The sequence below is a fragment of the Eptatretus burgeri genome, chromosome 8 (assembly GCF_056783735.1).
Source record: "Eptatretus burgeri isolate ZD-2024b chromosome 8, Ebu_testis_v1, whole genome shotgun sequence".
NCBI classification, from domain to species: Eukaryota; Metazoa; Chordata; class Myxini; order Myxiniformes; family Myxinidae; genus Eptatretus; species Eptatretus burgeri.
In genome coordinates, this window is record NC_140968.1 from 24,897,149 (window position 1) to 24,905,412 (window position 8,264).

The 8,264-nt window shown below is 45.2% G+C and overlaps 1 protein-coding gene and 1 pseudogene across 1 annotated transcript in view; both read left to right on the forward strand.

The window, feature by feature from the left end:
* LOC147021343 (uncharacterized) lies at positions 1-7,290 on the forward strand (annotated as a pseudogene).
* The window catches only part of LOC147021342 (mitochondrial import receptor subunit TOM7 homolog), a 42,376-nt gene that overhangs the window by 7,454 nt on the left and 26,658 nt on the right, over positions 1-8,264 (forward strand). The gene's annotated exons all lie outside the window — the stretch shown is intronic.

Here is an 8,264-nt window from a genome sequence, read left to right on the forward strand (position 1 = left end):
CCTCACACCAATCTGTGGATTGTTACCTTGTACAAGCAAGTGTCTTTTTCTCCCAGTACCACCTCTGAAATAATTTGAATAATGCTTTTGTTCTGCCTGCCTCTTTCATTTATGCATAGCAATGTAATTATAAAGTCAAAGTTTTGCATCAAGTTTGTCCTTGCACTGTCAATCCTTCTGTACTTCAGCATTTCTTTTGCCAAGCAAAAATAGAAACATTTACTATTTTACTCGTATTTCTTTGAATCCACATACTGTTTGTTTTCTGATTGCTTCACACATAGCCTAAAGTTTGATATTATTCATTGATTGTCATACAAGTGTTTGTTTGGTCAAAATGATCTGTTTGATCTCTTTTTTTTGATGACAATGGGCACTCTATGTAAAGTAAATTTGGGTTTTTACTGAGGTTTTTGTAAGCCTTGATGCGTAACAATATCCTTGTGGGAAATCAGCCTCAAGAGAAAACTCTTTAACATAATGCCAACAAGAGGAACCCGACTTGCAGACAATATCTGAAACCTATTACGGAGGGGCCCCCGAATCCCATTAGTCTGCAGTCTCGAGGGCCTGCGGAACATGCACCGTCGAGGGCTCACAGGTGGTATTGTTGGCCTGCCAGGATGTATTTGTTTGATTGGTAATGCAGTACTTATTGCAATCTTCTTCGACTGCTTTTGGGGAGGAAATTTTCAAGTTTATCAAAAGAAAAGTTTAAAAAGTAGTTCTGAATCTTCATGTGTTGGTGCGAGCTTGGAATGAGGCACTAATTTTCTTCACCATGACACCATTGATGTCAACCAGCAGTTGCTCTTCATGCTTGGGATGTCAGCATTCCTGAACGTTGATTTGCTTTTGGTACTTCCTGCACCGCTTTTGTTTTCAAAATCATTTGAACATTCATGAAATTATCTTTGCATGATTCCAGATGTCACAATACAAACGTTCAAATTTCAGTGAAACCCGATAATTTATTGGTTTACTTATCTCGATGTTTTCCACCATCATGCTCCATCGCAATATTGATGAATATGTGTAACAATACAACTTGCACAAAGTAGATCTATCCAAAACATGAAAAGCCTGAAAATTATCTTTCTTTGTTTTTTGGCTTCTCTGGAATTTAAATTCCAGATAAGGTGTTGTCATCTTGCACCATCTGTCCGTCTGTCCATCTCCTATTTCGAGTTTTCCTGCCAAACCGCTGGGCTGATCCAGCTGAAATTTGACTGCAACGTTCCTCTCCTGACTTGTAATGGGGAGTAAAAAGCTCGATCCGTTCACATGACTTTAAGCAAGTCAAAATGGCCGATTTAGTGAATTTCTTCACAAATCTTCTCCAGACCCACCAATCAGAATGCTACCAAATTTGGGTTACAACATCAGGATAAGGTCCTGACGTTAAATTGACGAAGTTATGCTGATCACGTAACGTGATGATAAATTGCGGAGGTCATGCCGATCACATGATCGGAGGTGTCAAAATTGCTATCGCGTAAATTCCTGCAAAAATCTTCTCCAGACACACCAGTCAGAATGCTACCAAATTTGGATTACAACATTAGGATATGGTCCTGATGTTAAATTGACGAAGTTATGCTGATCACGTAACCAGAAGTGTATCGAGATAGCCTAATCGGTCACCTTTTGGGAAAATCGCATTAAATCCTTCAAAATCTTCTTGTCCAGACCCTACCAAATACTACCAAATTTGTGTCACCACACTAGGACAGGGTCGTGATGATAAATTGCGGAGGTCATGCCGATCACGTGACCGGAGGTGTCAAAATGGCTGTCGCGTAAATTCCTTCAAAAATCGTCTTCTCTCGACGCACCAGTCAGAATGCTCCCAAATTTGGGTTGTAACATTAGGCCAGGGTAGGGATGTTAAATTGTGGAGGTCATGCTGATGACGTGACAGGAAGCGTGTGAAAATGGCTGACAGTCATTTTTGGGGAAAACCACATTTTTTTCAAAAATCTTCTCCACATCCACCTATACCTAATTTGGGTTACAATATTAGGCCAGGGCCCAGATAAGCAACAGGTCCAGTGGTCCTATTTTTATGCCTCTGCTGATGAAGAAGTTGCATGAGGCATTATGTTTTGTGATTATCTGTCCGTATGTATAGACGATAGGGCATGTGGTCCTAAGAACTTGTCTTGTGGTCTCCATTTCCTGACTAAATAAAACTTATTTTATAACCAAGTTAAATATTTTTTATGAATTATCATTCATATTCCCACGTCATCGGTTGGAGCATTTTGTTGAATTTTAGGTTAGAATAAGTACCATCACAAGCATGACGAATCCTTTCGAAAATGACCCGGAAATAGATGCTAATGATCTGGTTCACTTGTCATCTGGAGTCATTGCACCAGATGATGTGTATTCTGACCTCATGACCGCAAAAGTAAAGGGCGATGAAGCTTTCGTCAATTTTTTTAAAAGCCGCTTGCAAGGTAATGATGTAGACTTGAACAAAACGCTGAAGAAGATGAAACTGAAAACATTTTCAGATGCAGGCAAGCAAACCATCAAGGTTAAAGGGAAAGATGTTACTTTGAAAAGTGATCGTGAGTTGTTGGCAAGGCTGGTCATCATTGGCAAATTACGAAAAGTGAATCTAAAAAGCATGATGTTGAGCCCGTATCCACCAGCCCTTGCGACTTATGAGGGATGCTTAGTTAAAACTAACAAGGCGAGGCTGCTACACTACCTAGAAAGTGTACCTGAGAGTTCCCCTGTCGTGGACCCACCAAAGGGAGGCGTATGGGTAGTTGATGGCATGGCCATGCTTCAGCAAATGAGTTCAAAAGGAATGCCCGCAAGCATGGGTCAACTGGCGGAAAAAATTCTGAGACAGTTAGTGTACCTGGCACTAAGTAGTACCTCCAACTCTGTACACTTTGTAACAGACACGTATCCATCGATCAGTATGAAGGGTGCTGAGAGGAAACGACGGGCAGCGAGTGGTTCCCAGAGGATTAAAATATCCAAGGCAGACCAACCTGTACTTAAACAATGGAAGAAATATCTGGCAAACAGCTTCAATAAGGAACAGCTAGTTCACTTCTTGTTCAACCATTGGAGTACTTGTGGAGAGGACAACTTTAAGAGCATCACACTGTATGTTGCACATGGCAAGATGTGTCATTCCATCACACCAAGAAATGGTACCATCAGCATTGAAGAAATACCGCAGCTCCATTCCACCCAAGAGGAGGCTGACACCAGGATGCTCCTACTTGCACATTACATCAGCACCCAAGGCATCAGAAGCATCATCATCAAAAGCCCAGACACTGACGTGTTTGTTATTGGTGTGGCGCTTGTATCGCACCTTGTGGGTTCCCAGTTGTATTTCCACACTGGCAGACGACAATGTACGTACCATTGGCTTACAGGCCATACAGCAGGAGCTTGGAGATGACATCGCAAAAGCCATCATTGGTCTCCACTGTTTCACAGGATGCGATTCTGTAAGTTCCTTTTACGGCAAAGGGAAAACAAAAGCAATCAAACTTCTCACCCAAAATAAATCCTTTTCCCATGCGTGTCAAATGCTTGGCGAGTCTTTCTCCGTAACAGACGAGCTTGTTTCTTTACTGGAGGATTTCGTTTGCAAGCTTTACAGCCAGCAGGAGTACAGTCATGTCAACGATGCACGGTATTCTATGTTTTCGATGGCTACAAGAAACGAAAGTGTCATGCCACCAAACCGAGATGCCCTCATCAAACACGTACAACGAGCCAACTTGCTAACATTGGATCACATTGGATCACAGCTTGCAAACCTATACTATAAACAACTTGGTGATGTTACAGCATGATCTGATATTTGTAAATGTGTACAAAATTATGAGCAAATTTTTAATTTTACCTTAGCCCAAATTTAAGGTCATTCACAAGATTGACCTTGACTTGCACTAATTAATGTATTTCTTAAAACTAGACACTTATATGATTATGTTGATACCAAACATGGCATCATTTGTCAAAACATTGGCAAGATAATACCTCTTGAATGTAGTCAGGTCTTTTTGGCCCATAGTACCCCGTTAAAAAACATTACTTGTTTGACGCATTATTTTTAGGCGGGAATTGCTAATTAATGCTCCACTTTTGAGCGTGGGAACAAAGGGGATATTGATAAGACATGCAATACCTATATTTTAAGACATATTTGTAGTTCCAATGTGGAGACCACAAAAAGCACTTTCTGAAGGGATTTTGACTACATTCCCTATAGTCTAGTACGTCCGTGCTAATTTTCTGTTTTCTCTGCAACCACTTATCCAATTGACACACAATTTTCACCTTACTTGCGACTACTCATGTAGAATATTTTAATTATAATTATGATGTCATAGGCCACGTGGTGTGGCAGCCACCTTGGAAAAAAGGGAAAACTTTGGACCTTTGTATCTCTGAAACCGCATTGAAAAAATCGAAATATGACACATGTGAAGTACTCCCCATGAGAATGAAGTGTGATTTTTTTTTTTTTTTTAATGTCATAGGTGGCTTCTTTGTGACTTTATAATTGCATGCGCCCAACGCTTTAGCCGATCAGTATGAATTTTTGAGGGTCATCAAGGGCTAAAATTGTATGGGGGTAAAATTGATGATGCCTTCGGGCACGTGTTTCAGCAGCCATATTGTTTTTAGCATTAAAACCTTCAAAAAGCTTCTCCAAAACAGCTGAACAGATCGATGCAAAACCTTACAGGAATGATCGCTTATCCATGAGGAACAAAAAGTTCATCTTTGATGTCATAGGTCACGGTTTCGGAGCCAGATTTGATGTCCCTAAAATCTTTTAAAAAGCATCTTCTCCAGAATAGCTCGACAGATTGAGGTGAAACTTCACACACAGGTTCCCCAAGTCTTGAGAATACCACGGTGTTCATGAATAATTAATAGGTCACATGGTCTGGCAGCAATTTGGGATTGAACGGAAATCTTTTTTTTTTAATCCTTTCTCTTGAACCGCTTTATCAATTGACGTGAAATGTCACAACTGTGATCTGGTCGTCATGGGGAATATATTGTTGCAAATTCACGCCCGCTGGCATGCGGACGACCACGTAACTCGAATTGCGGCACGTCGCCCACCGGACAGACAATTCTGTCGTGACCCTATCGGACCAACGCCGGGAGCGAGTCACGGGTGGGCGTTTCGACCTCACCACAATCGGCCACCTGCGTAGGATAGGGTTGTTCGCCAAACTCGACCTACTAAAGTACCCATGCGGATGGTAAACCGGGCGATCGTACCTTGCCGCAGGTCGACTCCGGACACGAGCCGCTTGGGCGGCCCGTTCCGTACTATCGGGATAACCGAGCGGTGTTATCGTCGACCTGGACGGTTCAGATTAATTACCGGGATGTTGCACCCACTACGAACCCCTTACCGTGATGCAAGATGGAGGGTCAATAAAAAAGGAAAAGAGACGAAGCAGAGCGGGAACAGTTCAATAAGCAAGCATTTTTATTCACACACACAGACAAGCACGGAAAGCACGTATTTACAGTCATACAGTAATGAAAAATGCACATATAGTAATTAAAACAAAAGAAACGATGCAGAGCTACAACCGAATACGCGTACACACGGCAACACTTAAACAGTTCTACTTGTCGGACAGGTGCCTCCCACAGACATTTGCACAAAAACCCCAAAGAAAAGAAAGAAAGAAGTCGCAACTTCCCTTTTATGGCTGGTGAGTCCCTCTCCCGCGACCGTCAGCGTGGTCGCGCCTGGCCCCGACCTCTCTCGCGGCCGGCGAACCCTCTCCGGCACTCCCCATCCGGACGCACACCTCGCAACGGGCAACGGGTCTACCTCGCAACGGGCGCTGCCGCGTCTCCCGTCCGTGCCTTCGTGACAGGACCGCTCGCCAAGGCGCGGGCGCAGGACCTCTTCCCAAAGACCAACCAGACCACCAGCCAAGACGAAAAGGAAGAGGCGGAAGAGGAAGCACTCCAGGACGAAGAGGAGGAGACCAGCTCCAGGACGAAGAGGAAGAGGAAGCGCTACGAGAGGAAGACGAAGAGGAAGAGACCAGCTCCAGGGCGAAGAGGAAGAAGAAGCCCTCGCGCGCCCGCCCGTGTCCGTCTTTTATAGTGGGGGGCTCCGCCCTTCGCCCCGCCCTGTTGTCGGCTCCACCCTCCTTCAAGAGGGTTCCCGAAAAGGGTGTTCCCTCATGCTTTCCCTCCACCCCGCCCCGTGCGGGGGCCGGGGGAGTCAGTTTTTGGCTCGGGACAGAGGATTATTCCCCCAAAAAGAGGCCCCTCCTTTACATGACCTCTGACCTTTGACCTGCATCGCCCCTCCTCCACTTCAAAGCGCGGGGAAGTCAAACGGGAGAAACAGACGGGCTAACCTGCGCATCCTCGCAGTTCCCTCTTTTGCGCCTTTGTTTGCCGTTCGGAAGCCGACGTTGTGGCGAAGATGTAGTAGCGTAGATGGTGGAAGTGGCGTGGTTGCAGTGTGGTTGGTGCTGTGATGGGGATGGTGTGGTTGTTGAAATGTTGTGTGTTTGAAATAAAAGATAGAAAAAGAAAAACGATTGACTCAAAGCGTCGCAGCCCGGATGTATCACATAAATTCCCTCTATACAATGGGTTTGGGCTAACTACACATGTACTGATGAAGATATCTCACCTGAGGGTCCTTTATGGTGTAATGCGAATTTCCATATCCGTAACAAAATGTTTTAAATTTCAACCTGATAGGACGCATGGTCTGGTCACCAGAATTATTTCATCATTTGAATCTGGTTTCAGGGATTTGAATGAAACTTGGTTCGAGTATGTATAATGATGCAGTAAAGGGCAGGATTTTGTAATTTGTTCAGGGTGCTGGTGAGAGCTCGTACACCTGCTCTTTGAGAAGTACACCGTGGGATCATTAACGTCCACCAACGGATGCTAGCAGATGGGACATCAGTTTAACGTCATTCTGATGGACGGCGCACACATTGATGAATCGCCCACCCTGTGAAACACAAGGTTGACAGTTTACAGCTCGGTTGGGATTCAAATCCAGGCATGACAGCTCATAGGTGAGCGTGAATAGGACTGACTTCATATTGTCTGTGTGTCTCTCTCTCTCTCTCTCTCTCTCTCTCTCTCTCTCTCTCTCTCTCTCTCTCTCTCTCTCTCTCTCTCTCTCTCTCTCTCTCTCTCTCTCTCTCTCTCTCTCTCTCTCTCTCTCTCTCTCTCCCTCTCTCTCCTCTCTCTCTCTCTCTCTCTCTCTCTCTCTCTCTCTCTCTCTCTCTCTCTCTCTCTCTCCTCTCTCTCCTCTCTCTCCTCTCTCTCCTCTCTCTCCTCTCTCTCCTCTCTCTCCTCTCTCTCCTCTCTCTCCTCTCTCTCCTCTCTCTCCTCTCTCTCTCTCTCTCCTCTCTCTCCTCTCTCTCCTCTCTCTCCTCTCTCTCTCTCTCTCTCTCTCTCTCTCTCTCTCTCTCTCTCTCTCTCTCTCTCTCTCTCTCTCTCTCTCTCTCTCTCTCTCTCTCTCTCTCTCTCTCTCCTCTCTCTCTCTCTCTCTCTCTCTCTCTCTCTCTCTCTCTCTCTGTCTCTCTCTCTCTCTGTCTCTCTCTCTCTCTCTCTCTGCTGTCTGTCTGTCTCTCTCTCTCTCTCTCTCTCTCTGCTGTCTGTCTGTCTCTCTCCTCTCTCTCTCTCTCCTCTCTCTGTCTGTCTGTCTCTCCTCTCTCTCTCCTCTCTCTGTCTGTCTGTCTCTCCTCTCTCTCTCCTCTCTCTGTCTGTCTGTCTCTCCTCTCTCTCTCCTCTCTCTGTCTGTCTGTCTCTCCTCTCTCTCTCCTCTCTCTGTCTGTCTGTCTGTCTCTCTCCTCTCTCTCTCTCTCTCTGCTGTCTGTCTGTCTCTCTCCTCTCTCTCTCTCTCTGCTGTCTGTCTGTCTCTCTCCTCTCTCTCCTCTCTCTGCTGTCTGTCTGTCTCTCTCTCTCTCTCTCCTCTCTCTGCTGTCTGTCTGTCTCTCTCTCTCTCTCTCTCTCTGCTGTCTGTCTGTCTCTCTCTCTCTCTCTCTCTCTGCTGTCTGTCTGTCTCTCTCTCTCTCTCTCTCTGCTGTCTGTCTGTCTCTCTCTCTCTCTCTCTGCTGTCTGTCTGTCTCTCTCTCTCTCTCTCTCTCTCTCTCTCTGTCTCTCTCTCTCTCTCTCTCTCTCTCTCTCTCTCTCTCTCTCTCTCTCTCTCTCTCTCTCTGTCTCTGTCTCTCTCTCTCTGTCTCTCTCTCTCTCTCTCTCTC